The sequence below is a fragment of the Trachypithecus francoisi genome, unplaced genomic scaffold (genome assembly GCF_009764315.1).
Source record: "Trachypithecus francoisi isolate TF-2019V2 unplaced genomic scaffold, Tfra_2.0 Lachesis_group17, whole genome shotgun sequence".
NCBI classification, from domain to species: domain Eukaryota; kingdom Metazoa; phylum Chordata; class Mammalia; order Primates; family Cercopithecidae; genus Trachypithecus; species Trachypithecus francoisi.
This window is the reverse complement of record NW_022681462.1, coordinates 79,184,526-79,196,837: the sequence shown is the minus strand read 5'-3', so window position 1 is coordinate 79,196,837 and position 12,312 is coordinate 79,184,526. Positions and strand designations below refer to the sequence as shown.

At 42.1% G+C, this 12,312-nt stretch overlaps 1 protein-coding gene and 1 long non-coding RNA gene across 5 annotated transcripts in view; both read left to right on the top strand.

Moving 5' to 3' along the window:
* Window positions 1-7,762, top strand: part of LOC117062524 — a 32,828-nt gene extending 25,066 nt beyond the window's left edge. Inside the window, exon 3 of the long non-coding RNA XR_004428417.1 lies at window positions 7,733-7,762. This is a non-coding gene — a long non-coding RNA (uncharacterized LOC117062524). The remainder of the gene's footprint in view (window positions 1-7,732) is intronic.
* A 1,175-nt stretch (window positions 7,763-8,937) lies between these two features.
* CLIP4 (CAP-Gly domain containing linker protein family member 4) overlaps window positions 8,938-12,312 on the top strand; it is a 105,672-nt gene continuing 102,297 nt past the window's right edge. For 2 of the 4 annotated variants that reach the window (XM_033176156.1, XM_033176154.1), the window contains exon 1: window positions 8,963-9,195. The gene's annotated coding sequence lies outside the window, so the exon portion shown is untranslated. Of the gene's footprint in view, window positions 9,196-12,312 lie in introns of all 4 variants that reach the window. The other 2 variants (XM_033176155.1, XM_033176157.1) reach the window with 2 other exon arrangements.

Sequence of the window (12,312 nt, the reverse complement as noted above, 5' to 3'; positions counted from 1 at the left end):
GGCTGGCAGCTGATTAGATGGTGCCCACCCAGTTTAAGGGTGGGTCTACCTTTCCCAGCTCACTGACTCACATGTTAATCTCTTTGGCAACACCCTCAAGGACACACCCAGGATTAATACTTTGTACCCTTCAATCCAGTCAAGTTGACTCTCAGTATTAACCATCATACCTTAGTTTTTATCTAATGTCCATTTTTTGTAGTTGTTCAATGATCCCATTGAGGATACCACATTATATATATGTGAAGTAATGGATACATTAATTAGCTAACATGTATATTTTTTAGCTAATTATAATGTATAGTTAGTAATTATATATTATACCTATATGCATATAATACAATTACACATATACATATATTATACATATCTATATACATATAGTCTTTTGAGACAAGGTCTCCCTCTGTCGCCCAGGCTGGAATGCAGTGGCGCCATCTCAGCTCACTGCAGCCTCCACCTCCTGGGCTCAGAAGATCCTCCTGCCTCAGCCTTTTACATAGCTGGGACTACAGGTGTGAACCATCACGCCTGGCTAATTTTTGTACTTTTTGTAGAGACAGGGTTTTGCCATGTTTCCCAGGCTGGTCTCAAACTCCTGGGCTCAAACCATCCTCCTGCCTCAGCCTCCCAAAGTACTGGGACTACAAGCATGCACCATCATGCCTGGCCCCACGTTATATTTAGCTGTCATGTCTCAGCCTCCCCTTGGCTGTGACGGTTTGTAGATTTTCTTTGTTTTTGGTACCTTGTTTTGAGGAGTACTGGTTTAGGTATTTTATAGAATGTTCCTCAGAATCTGTCTGATGTTCTCATGACTAGATGGGGATTCTGGGTTTTGGGGGACGATCAGAGAGGTAGTATGCCATTTTCATCACATCATATCAAGGGTACATACTGTCAATGTGATTTGTGACTGTTGATGTTGACCTTGATCCCTGGCTGTGCAGCATTTGTCCCGGTGCTCCCCTGTGAACTTCCTCTTCCCCCTCTCCATACTGTACTCTGTGGAAGTAAGTAGCTACTTCTGATACACGTATAATTGTGAAATGGTTAAATCAAGCTAATTAACATATTCATGACTTCACATATTGTGGTGAGAACATTTAAGATCTACCCTCTTAGCAATTCTGAACTATACAGTACATTATTAACTATAGTCAGCAGGTTGTACAATAGATCTACTGAACTTATTCATCCTAGGTGAAACTTTGTACTCTTTGACCAATATCTCCCCATTGTTCCCCTGGCAACCATCATTCTACTCCCTGCTTCTATGAGTTTGACTTTTTTGAGATGGAGTTTCACTCCAGCTCTGTCACCCAGGCTGGAGTGCAGCGGTGTGATCTTGGCTCACTGCAACCTCCACCTCCCGGGTTCAAGCGGTTCTCCTGCCTCAGCCTCCTGAGTAGCTGGGATTACAGATATGCACCACTGTGATCATCTAATTTTTGTATTTTTAGTAGAGACAGGTTTTGCCATGTTGGCCAGGCTGGTCTTGAACTCCTGACCTTAGGTGATCCACCCGCCTCAGCCTCCCAAAGTGCTCAGATTATAGGAGTGAGCCACCGGGCCTAGTCTAAGAATTTGACATTTTTTAGATTCCACATATAAGTGAGATCACACATTATGTGTCTTTCTGTGCCTGGCTTGTTTTACTTAGGTTGATGTCTTTCAGTTTCATCCATGTTATCGTAAATTACAGGATTTCCTTTTTTTTTTAAAGGTGAAAATAATATTTCAGTGTGCATATTTACCACATTTTCTATTCATCTAGTGTTGGACAGTTAGGTTGATTCTGTATCTTGGCTATTGTGAAGAATTCTGCAATGAATAGGCATACTGATTTCTTTCTTTCTTTTTTTTTTCTTTTAGCTATGGGCTCAGGCTGGTCTCCAACTCCTGACCTTAGGTGATCTGCGTCAGCCTCCCAAAGTTCTTGGATTACAGGCGTGAGCCACCGCACCTGGTCAGGTAGACTGATTTCAATTCCTTTGGATATATACCCAGTAAAGAGATGGCTGGATCATACGGTAGTCCTCTTTTTAATTTTTTGAGAAATCGTCATACTGTCTTCTATAATGGCTGTACTAATTTACATTTCCATTAGCAGTGTGCCAGGGTTCCCTTTTCTCCACATCCTCACCAACACTTGTTATCTTTTGTCTTAATAATAGCCATTCTGACAGGTGGGCGGTGATACCTCATTGTGGTTTCGATTTGCAGTTCCCTAATGATTAGTGATATTGAACATCTTTTCATTTGCCTGCTGGCCATTTGTATGTCTTCCTTTGAGAAATGTCTGTTCCTGAATAGACTTATGCCCATTTTTTAATAGAGTCTTTTAAAATATTGAGTTGTTTTAGATCCTTATGTATTTTAGATATTCCTTATCAGATGTATGGTTTGCAAATACAGCATTTCCTCTCATTCTGTAGGTAGTCTCTTTACTCTGTTAATTTTTCCCTTTGCTGGACAAAAGCTTAGTTTGATGCAACCCATTTGTCTATTTTTGCTTTTGTCACTTGTGGTTTTGGAGTCATATTCAAAAAATCATTGCCCAGACCAATGTTATGAAGCTTTCTCCTATTTCTTTCTAGTAGTTTTACAGCTTCAGGCCTTATGTTTAAATCTTTAATCCATTTTGAGTTGATTTTCATCTATGATGTGAGATAAAAGTTCAATTTCATCCTTCTGCATGTGGATATCCAGCTTTCCCAATATCATCTATTGAAGAAACTGTCTTTTCCACATGTGTGTTCTTAGCACTTCTGCAGAGAATCAATTGATGTTAATAAATAAATTCAGTCAAGTTGCAGGATACAAAATCAACGTAGAAAAATTAATAGGATTTCTATATACTAACAAGGAACTATCAGAAAAAGAAATAAAATAATTCTACTTACAATGGCTTCAAAAAAAGTAAAATACTTTGGAATAAATTTAACCAAGGAGATGAAAGATCTGTACACCAAAAACTATAAAACGTTGATGAAAGAAATTGAAGACAGAAATGAAAGATATTCTGTGTTCATGGATTAGAACAATTAATATTATTAAAATGTCCATACTACCCAAAGTCATCTACAGATTCAATGCAATATCTATCAAAATTCTAATGTCATTCTTCACAGAAATAGAAAAAACAATCCTAAAATTCATATGGATCCACAAAAAGCCCTGAATACCTGAGGCAATTGAGTAAAAGGAAAAAAGCTGGAGGTACCACACACTATCTGATTTCAAAATGTACTGTAAAGCTAAAGTAATTAAAACAGCAAGGTCCTGGCATAAAAACACACACATAGACTAACGGAACAGAATAGAGAGCTCAGAAGTAAATACCCTGATAAATTTATCTTCAGAAAGTTATTATTTTCTAAAGTTGAGTACCCATGATATGAGAGAACATGACTTGACTAGATTGAGTTTTATCTCTGAACCAGGAAACAGTGGACACATTTCAAGATGGGTAACTGTAAATTATGGCCTCTCTTAAGGATTTCTGGAGCTGGTTTTAATGTTTCAAAGAATCTCAAAATGGGCTGAGAGCAGAGGGTCAAGTGTATAATCGCTGCCAGCCTTTTGGGAGGCTGAGGTGGGAGGATCACCTGAGCCCAGGAGTTCAAGACCAGCCTGGGCAACACGGCAAGACCCCATCTCTACAAAAATTTAAAAAGTTAGCTGGATGTGGTGGTGCACACCTGTAGTCCCAGGTACTTAAAAGGCTGAGGTGGGATGATCACGTGAGGCTGGGAGGTTGAGGCTGCAGTGAATCATGATTATACCACTGTACTCCAGCCTTGGTGACATAGTGAGACCCTGTCTTAAAAACAAAACAAAACAAAAGGTGTGATTGTTAAGTAAAAAGACTAATTTTCTCACAATCTGCGTTAGTTTACTAGGGATGCCATAACAAAGTACTACAAACTGGGTAGTGTATGCAACAGAAATTTATTTCTTTCCAGTTCTGGAAGCTGGAAGTCCAAGCTGTCAGCAGGGTTGATTTCTTCTGAGGGCATGCTTCCTTCCTTCCTTCCTCTCTCTCTCTCTTTTTCTCTTTCTCTCTTTCTTTGACAGAGTCTCACTCTGTCACTCAGGCTGGAGTGCAGTGGTGTGATGTAGGCTCACTGCAACCTCCGCCTCCCAGGTTCAAGCAATTCTCCAGCCTCAGCCTCCCGAGTGACTGCGATTACAGGTGCCTGTCACCATGCCAGGCTAATTTTTTGTATTTTAAATAGAGACGAAGTTTCACCATATTGGCCAGGCTGGTCTCAAACTCCTCACCTCAAGTGATCCGTCCTCCATGGTCTCCCAAAGTGCTGGGATTACAGGCATGAGCCACCATGTCCCGCCTCATATCATCTTGATATAGCAGAGGAGGACTGGTGTTCAGACACAAGAGGACTAGAGACTGCTGCCCATAGGTCTGAGTGGCACAGGAGGGCACCCACAATGTCCCAAAGCCTTCCTTGTGGAATGCGATTTAGCAGAGAGAGTGAGCCACTGGGAACCCAGGATAAGATGAGAACTGGATCGGGACTGAGCTGCACTCTCAATGGAGAGAAGAAAGGGGAGCCCCTCTTTCTGTTCCGTGGACCACCCAGTCCTCTTTCAAGAGAGCGCCTAATCTCTGTGATGCCCAGAGGCACACAGGACACATGAAGACCAAGAAGTGGACTTTTTGGATAAGTCATTGAGAGCTTAAATTCAATTCCAGAGTGGAGGGGAGAGAGGGGAAAAAAAGGGAGAGAAAGAGTTTTAACCTGAATTGTGACTGCATTATAAACTGGAATTGACTAAGAAATGACTGAATTTGAATGAGTTTATCTGAAAGTGACTAGATTAAATTTTCTCTGAGGCAGAATGGAGGCTCAAGGCAGAAATTACGCTCAATTATAAAAGAATAGAGAAAATTATATTTTTGCACACTCAAGTCAGTGACTGTGAAATTTGTACTGGCTCCAATAATTACAGGTGGCCAGTTGTCAGTCAAATCTCAAGAATAGACCGAGGGATTATTATGTGCTGTTCTTCCAAGTTATTACCTGATCTGTGGCTGTACCTCAAAGGCCAACACAATGTCTTATCAGAAATCATGATGAAACCCATTCACATTTCTCTTCACTCCTGCTGTCAGAAAGCAAAACTAAGCCTTGTGAGGTGGAAAAGGTACATTTTTCAGAGTTCTGAGGAGGCCCAGGCCAGGTTATAAACCTATGACCAAAAGAGGGAAAGCAAGAAATTGCAGGTGGTGCTGGATATCTTCTGCCTGCCCCTGCAGACCACTGTCCACACCTCCCCACACTTCTTCTGGGAGGCATATCCCTGTTCATGGCATCACTGGGGCTCCTGCCTTTGAGAGGCATTGGCAAGAAATCAGAGGAAGGGAGAGAGTGAGTTTCTTGGCGGTGGAAGGTATCCAGGTTACCAGCAGTGAATCTGTACGGGTCTGCAGCAACCTTAGTTCTTGCCTCCTCAGATAAAAGAATTCGACTGAGGGGCGAAAGGTAGAAAAAGACACCAAGGCAAGTTTTAGGGCAGAGTGAAGGTATTAAAAAGCTTTAGAGCTAGCTGGGTGCGGCGGCTCACACCTGTAATCCCAGCACTTTGGGAGGCTGAGGCGGGAGGATTACGAGGTCAGGAGATTGAGACCATCCTAGCTAACATGGTGAAACTCTGTCTCTACTAAAACTACAAAAAATTAGCCGGGCGTGGTAGTGGGCGCCTACTCCCAGCTACTCGGGAGGCTGAGGCAGGAGAATCACTTAAACCTGGGAGGCGGAGGCTGCAATAAGCTGAGATCACGCCACTGCACTCCAGCTTGGGTGACAGAGTGAGACTCCTTCTCAAAAACAAAACAAAACAAAACAAAAAAGCTTTAGAGCAGGAAAGAAAAGACAATATTCCTGGAGGAGGGCCAAGCGGGTGTCTTGGAGGACAGTGTCTCCTTTGACCTTGCACTAAGGGTTTTATATGTTGGCATACTTCTTGCATCTTGCGTCCTTTTTCCCTTGACTCTTCCTTTGGTGTGAGCTGCCTGTCTGTGTGGTGTCCTGCTAGCACTTGGGAGGTGGGCATGTGCAATGTTTACCGGAGTTGTACTCTTGCTCACTTGCGGCATTCTTCCCTCTACCTGCAGAATGTCCCTGGAAAGTCTTATATCAGTTAAGCGCTGCCTTTTGCCTCTTATTGCGCGTGCTGGAGCTCACTCGCCCGTCTCCTGAGTTCTTTTCAGGAAGCGAATGATCACCAGTTTCAGGTTTTTCTATCTGTAGGGAGACTTCCTTTCCCTGGCACTGACTGCGACTAATTATTATTTTAGATAGACAGTTAACAACCGCCTGACCATCACTTGATGGTTGCCTGACATTCTTGGTCAGGTGGAGGCCCCTCCTGCTCTGCTCATGCCTGACCAGCTACCTACTGTAGCAAGTCAGGATACCGATTCCTCTCTCCTCCCTGCCAGTCCCCACAGGCTGGCTGCAGCCCTCTCCGGAGGACCACAGCACCTATCAGGCAACCGCATTCCATACAGTCACCCTCTCTGGGCTCCAAAAATCACTCTCTCTCCTTGCTTTCAGGCTAGGGTAGTAACATACTTTTATTGATTGATTGATTGATTGATTGATTGATTGTTTGAGACGGAGTCTTGCTCTGCCACCCAGGCTGGAGTGCAGTGGCCGGATCTCAGCTCACTGCAAGCTCCGCCTCCTGGGTTTACGCCATTCTCCTGCCTCAGCCTCCCGGGTAGCTGGGACTACAGGCACCCGCCTCGTCGCCCGGCTAGTTTTTTTGTATTTTTAAGTAGAGACAGGGTTTCACTGTGTTAGCCAGGATGGTCTCGATCTCCTGACCTCGTGATCCGCCCGTCTCGGCCTCCCAAAGTGCTGGGATTACAGGCTTGAGCCACCGTGCCCGGCGTAACATACTTTTAATACTGCCCCAAAGTACTGCCCTTTTTCTGAGGGTTTCCCTAAACTTTGCCCACACCCTTGAAAATCATACTTTTATTAAACATTTTCCTAACTAACTGCTGCGTCTCCTATAGTGTTCTTGGCTGATGCTTTGGAGACAGTTATATGCTATATAGCAAACCTCTATGCCATCTGAATGAACATAGGGAGTGGGCCATGTGAACACGTGTGCTCCAAACATGCTTTCTTCACACAGCTGAGTCAAGAGCTGTGAGTGAGCAAGACTAATGATTTCTCAGGTGACACGCTTGCCTACTGTAGTACAGATTCCAGAGTCTTTTGTGCATGATTCTGGTTGTATTTCAAGATCTTTCAACTCTTTAGGATCTTCAGTATAAATAGTAATTATTGCTATAGATGTGAAAAAAAAATGATAGCCTATAGAAAATTCTGGGCACTAAGGGGTTGGCTATTCCTTTTGAAGCCAGGAGTGAACACTTCTAGGTTAAGGATTTTTATTAGGAAGACAATGGCTGAGAAATCACATTCATATTGAAAGAGGGCAGGGAGAAGTCACTCATCATAGGCAACTTCTATTCTGTTAGCAGTGGTATTTCAATATAGACTGCGATCTCCCCAGCTCCTAGCCAATGGTTTCCTGTCTGAAGAAAGTCCCAGAGGTTCCAAGGCTCCCCTCGCCTCGATGTGCTCCACCGAGTGATACCTCCTCAATTTCTTAAATGTTTTTTATGCCATTAACACAATACTTTTTATTTTTAAACAGATATATGACCCTGTCAGGAGTTCGAGACCAGCCTGGCCAACATGGTGAAACCCCATCTCTACTAAAAATACAAAAAATTAGCCAGGGATGGTGGTGCACGCTTATAGTCCCAGCTACTCAGGAGGCGGAGGCAGGAGAATCGCTTGAATCAGGGAGGTGGAGGTTGCAGTGAGCTGAGATCGTGCCACTGCACTCCAGCCTGGGTGACAGAGCAAGGCTCCGTCTCAAAAAAAAAGACAGAAACAAAAAACAGATATATGACCCTGATAACTGAAATTTATTTTATTTTATTTTATTTTATTTTTATTTTTTTTAGCGGAGCAGCTTCCTCCTAGAAATTACACAGTAATGGTTTGGTCAAAAAGGCTTGGAATTTATTAAGAGCTAGAGCCATGCACCATGTTTTGTGTGTCATACTCACTTTTTTAGTAGGGAGACCAGAAAAATGCCACCACGGGGTATTTTCAGCTAAAATGAATGAATTATCTTTTCAAAGACTTGCCACAAACCAAGAAGTTCTGGGCCTGGCATTGGACAGCAGTTCTTTCCTTGGGTGTGAAGCGATGGCTGATCTGTTTGCAGAAGAGAAAATCAACAAAGACCAGCGATTTGTACTGCCCTCCTCTGCTCCTTAGAGCATGTTAGAGAGCACGATTTCAAAACACAGTGGAGCCACAGGTCTCTCATTAGTCAAAGAAACCCGTGCAGCTTTGTCCTGGGTGATGTGGCAATTTGAGCAAAGATGGAAAGTGTTTTGCCCTCCTAAGCTGAGCCTCTGGTAGTGACCACTCCTGGCACCCAAAGGTGCTTTGTGACCTCTGATGGGCTGCTTGCTCCCTCCCTCTGTTCTTACCATTCCGGATTCCATCACATGAGATAAAGTTTGTGTCTCATAGACTCCATGACATCAGTGAAGCTTGTGTTTTAGAGATGCAATATCTGATTCTGGAAACAGCGTTTTCTTGACCCACTTCAAGAAGTTGGACTAAGCTTCAGGAAAACTGATATAGAAGGAGCCCCAGATGGGGATGCAGGGTGACCCAGGTCCTTAACGACTTGACAGTGACTTTGAGAGACTCCTCAAACTTCCTGGGCTACTTTGCTGTGAAGTGGAAGTCCAGGCCCCATTAATGTTTCTTCTTCCTCTGCTATTGCTGCTGGCAGCCTATGAGGTAGGTGAAGAGTCATAATTAATAGCATCTGGCCCTTTAAATCTGGTCTCCATAGCACCTCCGCAATGCCATTATTGTGTATGTGCTGCCTGTGGGGACACTGGCTGGTGCTCTCAAAGGAGGACTCTAAGGGAGGCCTGCTGAAGCCTGCCACCACCACCAGGCTTTCTGTAATTGGATCTGCATAGGGGCCTCAGGGAGTGCAGCATGAAAACACCTATTTCCATGCACTCCCAACCAACACGCTGAACAATCTGTACTCTTGCATGAGGGACTGAAAATTCTTTCTACGTGACACTGAGAAGACAGTCACATGGTTTGGGTAAGTCTCACTAAAAAACCACTCTCCTGTCCACCCAGCCCTCTGAAGAAACTCATTTCTGCTAAGGCAGAGGTGAGTATCCTGAACAGAGTGTAGCATTACTTTAGACAGATGAGTATGGGTGTCAGTAACTGGATATATACTGAGAGGCAATTTTGACATATTTTACAGGAATGCAACCTTTTGTATGTAATAGAAGGATCAGAAAGTTCAGCACTCCAAACCTAAACGGAGTATTAAAAATGCTTCACAATGGACTTTTTTCCTTCTTACAATTAATGAATAGATATTGCTACATTATTATGAATTAAAGCCCGTGGTTTACATTAGGATTCACCTTTTGTTTTATATTTGATGGGTTTTGACAAATGCATAATGTCATATGCCCACCCTTACAGTATCATACAGAATAGTTTCACTGCCCTTAAAAGTCTCTTGTGCTCCATCTGGTCGTCCTTCCCGCTCTCCTTCCCAGCTCTGACAACCACTGATCATTTTACGGTCTCCATAGTTTCACACAGCTTTTTCAGACTGGCTTCTTCCCTTAACAATATGCACTCAAGTTTCCTCCATTTGTTCATGGCCTGATAGCTCATTACTTTTTATCGCTGAATAATATTCCCCTTGTGTAGAGGTACTAGGGTTTGTTTGTCCATTTGCCTATTGAAGAATGTCTTGGTTGTTTCCAATTTTGGCAATTATGAATAAAGCTGCTACTAGCATTCATGTATAGGTTCTCGTGTGGACATAAGTTTTCATATCACTTTGGTAAATGCCTGGGAGCATGATTGTTAGATCATATGGTAAGACTATGCTTAGCTTTGTAAGAGCTGCCAAGTGATGTTTCAAAGTGGCCTTATCATGTTGCATTCCCACCCGCAATGAATGAGAGTTCCTATTGCTCCACATCCTCACCAGCATTTGGTGTTGTTGGTGTTTAGGATTTTAGCTATTCTAATAGGTGTGTAGTGGTATCTCATGGTTGTTTTAATCTGCAATTCCCTAATGACATATGATGTTAGCATCTTTTCACATACTTATTTTCTATCTGTATATCTTCTTTTGTGAGGTGTCTGTTCAGATTTTTGCCCATTTAAAAAATTGAATTTTCTTTTTGTTAAATTTTAAGACTTCCTTGTATATTTTGGATAACAGCCTTTACCAGATACGTGTTTCGCAAAGATTATCTCCTAGTCTGTGGCTTGTCTTTTCATTGTCTTAACAGGATTTTTTCACAGAACAGAATTGAAAAAATATAATGAAATTCAACTAGTCAATTTCTTCTTTCATGAATTATGCCTTTGGTGTTGTATCTAAAAAGTCATAAGCAAACCCAAGGTCACTTTTTTTTCTATTGAATTGTCTTTGCTCCTGTGTTAATTATCAGTGGGCTATATTTGAGTGAGTATATTTCTGAGCCTCTATTAGATTCCATTGATTTATTTGTGTATTCTTCTGCCAGTTCCACAGTCTTGATGGTTGTAGCTTTGCAGTATATCTTTAAGCCTGTAGTGTCAGTCCTCTGACTTTGTTCTTTAAGATTGTGTTAGTTATTTTGGGTCTTTTGCCTTTCCGCAGAAACTTCAGTTTGTCAACATGTACAAAATAATTTGTTGGAATTTTGATTGGGATTGCACTGAATCTACAGATCAGGCTGAGAAGAACTGTCATTTTAACATTATTGAGTCTTCCAGTCCATAAACATGAAATATCTCTCCATTTATTTAGATTTTCTTTGATTTATTTTATTAGAATTTTATTGTTTTCCTTATATACATTTTGGACATATTTTGTTAGATTTATACATAACACTTTCTCTCTTTTTGGATGCTAATGTAAAATGTATTGTGTTTTAAATTTCAAATTCCCATTGTTAACTGCTGGTATATAGGAAAGCAACTGACTTAAAATTGTATTTTATTTTATTTCAAATTTTAATCCATGTATTTATTTATTTTGAGACTAGGTTATGATACTGGCTAATTTTTGTATTTTTTGTAGAGACAAGGTTTTCACCATGTTGCCCAGGCTGGTCTCTAACTCCTGGGCTCAAGTGATCTGCTCACTCTGGCCTCCCAAAATTCTGGGATTACGGGCATGAGCCACCATGCCTGGCCACAACTGACTTTTGTTTATCAGTCTACCTTTTAAATCCCCTCTTTGCCTTTTTCTTTCATTGATTTCTTTTGTCTCTTGAAAGAGAAAATACTCAGGGTTTGGAAAAAAATATGAAATTAAATATTTAAAAAATTAATAGACTTTATTTTTAAGTTTCTAGAAAATTGAGCCAACAGTATGGAGAATCCCTATGTGCCCCTCAACAGTTCCCTCTACTATTAATCTCTTCCATTAGTGTGATACATTTGTTGCAAATTTAAAATTTAAGTTTAATGCAGTAAGTAGGTATTGAGTGCTTTTAGACATGCACAAGAAATGTTCTCTGCCCCCACGAAGTTCACAATCCCACTGAGAAGGTGGGAAAAAATGCTGTCATTTGAGTAATTACTACAAAATAGTGCACAGTTTGGTTTTAACGTGGGTCCTCCTCAGCAAGGAGGAAGGCTCTGGAAGTGAGGTAGGAATGGGAGAGGTGCAGGTAGATTACAGGCAAAGTCTAAGCAGAAGGAAAGGCCTGTGCAAGGTTACAGAGGCAGGAATGATAGAGGGAGGGGCTTTATCACATATCACATTGGGCAGAGGTGGGAAGTGACTTTGAAGAGCAAACAGGACAGGGTCATTGTATTAGGGTGCTTTAGAGGGACAGAACTAATGGGATAAATGAAGAGGAGTTTATTAGGAGAGTTGACTCACACGATCACAATAGACAGTCTGCAAGCTGAGGAACAAGGAAGCCAGTCCGAGTCCCAAAACCTGAAAAGTAGGAAAGCCAGCCAGGTGCAGTGGTTCACACCTGTAATTCCGGCGCTTTGGGAGGCCGAGGCAGGCTGATCACCTGAGATAGGAGTTTGAGACCAGAATGGCCGACGTGGTGAAACCCTGTCTCTACTAAAAATACAAAAATTAGCCAGGTATGGTGGTGCATACCTGTAATCCCAGTTACTCTGGAGGCTGAGGCAGGAGAATCGTTTGAACCTGGGAGGCAGAGGTTGCAGTGAG